Source organism: Hemicordylus capensis, chromosome 17 (assembly GCF_027244095.1).
Source record: "Hemicordylus capensis ecotype Gifberg chromosome 17, rHemCap1.1.pri, whole genome shotgun sequence".
Lineage (NCBI taxonomy): Eukaryota > Metazoa > Chordata > Lepidosauria > Squamata > Cordylidae > Hemicordylus > Hemicordylus capensis.
Genome location: NC_069673.1, coordinates 10,107,282 through 10,109,893, shown reverse-complemented (window position 1 = coordinate 10,109,893; position 2,612 = coordinate 10,107,282). Strand labels below are relative to the sequence as shown.

Genomic DNA, 2,612 nt, shown 5'->3' with positions numbered 1-2,612 from the left:
TTATAGATTGCTGAAGTCACTTCTCTGTTGCCGTTTGCATTGATATGGCTGACTCTCGCACCAGCGTCTGAAAGCGGGCGGGTTAGTAAACTGACCGGGAGAGTTTCCTTTTTTGAAACTTAATGCTTAATCTCACAATGGATCTGGATGTCTGTTTCTTGTGGAATGACAGCTCAGAAATATTCTGTAACTTATTTTATCTGGAGAGGCGATTGTGTGGAGAGATAAAGGATGCAGCGTGTCAGCATTGGGTGTCCGGGTGTCTGCATTTCAGTGTGTGCATGTACTAGAATGAACCTTGTGAGCCAGAATGAACCTTCATCTCCTGTCACCCCCTCCTTTGATTCCTGGAGATCAGAGTTGCCAACCGGTCAGAAGAAAAGGAAAATAAAATAGCCTGGCCTGTATCCAGACACCAGGGGAGTGAGCGGAAACCTGAAGAACTATAGCGAGTAAGCGAATAAATAAATTTATTGCTGTAAGTGCTGGTCGTAACACAGTATAACATAGACATTAAAAACAAATAAATACAAAAACATAATATAAAATCCAAAGGAAAAGATGAAAGGAGGGAAAAAACAACACCTTAATTAATAAAATCCAATTTTAATGTATTTGATGTGTAACTATTTTGTAAACCGCTTTGAGATTATTTTAATGAAAAGCGGTATATAAATCAAACAGTAATTTCAATAAACAAACAAACTAATGTGATGTGATGTGTATTTAATGCTGGTCATTGACCATAATAAATTAAAACATCATGACTTAAAATACCTGTGGTTACTTCAGTAGCAGTCACTATAAAACCTGAATAAATGTGATAAACAATATAAGGCTATGAACTGCCCTTGACACTCAACATCAACATCCCCAAACTGTAAGCTCCCTTACAATCTGTCACAAGAGCTGGTCTTGTAGTAGTGAGCATGAATGGTTCCCTTTGCTTTGTCCTCCATCTAGCTCAGTATTGTCTATACTGACTGGCAGCTGCTCTCCAGAGTTTCAGACAGGGTTCCTTGTTCTCAGCCCTACCTGGCGATGCTACCAGGGATTGAACCTGGGACTGTCTGATGGTTAAGCAGAAGCTTCCCCACTGCATTGCGGTCCCAAGCTGGGTCCCCGCGTATGTGGTGGTAATTGTATGTCCAGAGCAAGGAGGCTGAACCATAGAGAAGACTGTAGTGGGCAAGATCCTGAAATGTAGCTCTATGGATCAAAGAGGAAAGGCTTAGAATAGGATTAATTTAGATCCTGCAAGTAACCTTTAAGTAAGCAACAAGAGCTTGGGACAGCTATACCTCTTATAAAACAAAGTTATGTATTGGTTCTGGTCTCTGGCTGTCTTGCTCAGATCCATGCTAATGAGAAGAACTCCACTAGTGGTACAGAGTGGTTTTATTACCAGAGAGGACAGATTATAGTAGTAGATCAGTATAACAGGATGTAACTAAACAAATTCTCTTTTAAGGAGATCTTAAAAAGTGTATTTGGGGGGAATGGTTGCTTATAGCCTTTAAGACAGAAGCCCTCTCCCCCACTAATTATGCACCCCAATACTGTGCCTAGCAAGGGAAGAAGTTGAAACCTTCAGGCTGTAGTTTGAGACTGTAATCTTAATAGGACATGTTGGGGTACACCATAGTTCTTCCGTAGTGTATACCAACATGTCTTATGAAGATTACAGCCGTAGTCCTAACCAATTGCTGATTATTACAACAGCCCATCTGGAATATCTCCCTTCCTCCAGATGCAGCCTGGTCTAAGTACACCTCCTCAAGTGAGACATTCCCCTCATTCACTACAATCAGCATATGCACAGTATTAAATCCTTGCACGTTATATTCAACATGTATGCAGGAATGTACATAATCCAAACTTGCCTCTTCAGAGTCCAGTCCCTATGTAGACTTTTTAAATGAATACATATACAGTCACTCGCACACACACTAGTATGCATGTGGCATGCAAACAGCCCTTTACTGTCTAGTAATTCTTTTGCAAGTGGCCACATACTCTTTTAGTATAACACGTCGGGTCACATTTCTAAGGGTGGCCAACCTGAGGCTCTTCACCTGTCGGACTACAACTCCCATCATCCCCAACTGCATCAAATTGCGGCTGGGGATGATGGGAGTTGTAGTCCGACAGCAGCTGGAGTGCTTTTCTGGTTGATTATGCCTGACACAAAGCGGCCCTCCATCACTACCCGGCTCCTGGCTTAGAGTTGGAGGTCCATGTCTCCCTTCCCAACAGCCCCATTTTCTTTGGGCGTCCCAGAAAGTCGCCTGGTCGGTTGCCTTTTCTTAATGGCGCCACCAGCGGAGCCATCTTTACTCCGGGCATATTCTTCCTCTCCGACCTAGATGTCAGAAAACATCCCCCACCTTGGGTCTAGCCTTCAATTTATTTGGCGGCGAGGTCTCGCGAGCCAAATGTAGCATTTCCACACAGCGCCGTGCCCCCAGCCTGCAAGGTAGAGCCCAGCTGGCGGCGCCACTGTCGGACTTCGTGCCCTTAACAAAGTTGGCGCCCGCAGCCCACGCGGCTTTGTGACCTTACGTCACAGGCGTCGTCGGTTCTCTTCCGCTTCGTCGCTTTGGGGGTGACGT

At 44.3% G+C, this 2,612-nt stretch overlaps 1 long non-coding RNA gene across 1 annotated transcript; it reads right to left on the bottom strand.

Moving 5' to 3' along the window:
* Positions 1 to 456: 456 nt before the first annotated feature.
* Positions 457 to 2,567, bottom strand: LOC128339111 (uncharacterized). Its single transcript, XR_008312846.1, has 2 exons — positions 2,388 to 2,567; positions 457 to 1,209 (listed from the first exon to the last, which is right to left on the bottom strand). It is a non-coding gene; the product is annotated as an uncharacterized LOC128339111 (long non-coding RNA).
* Between the last annotated feature and the right edge of the window lie 45 nt (positions 2,568 to 2,612).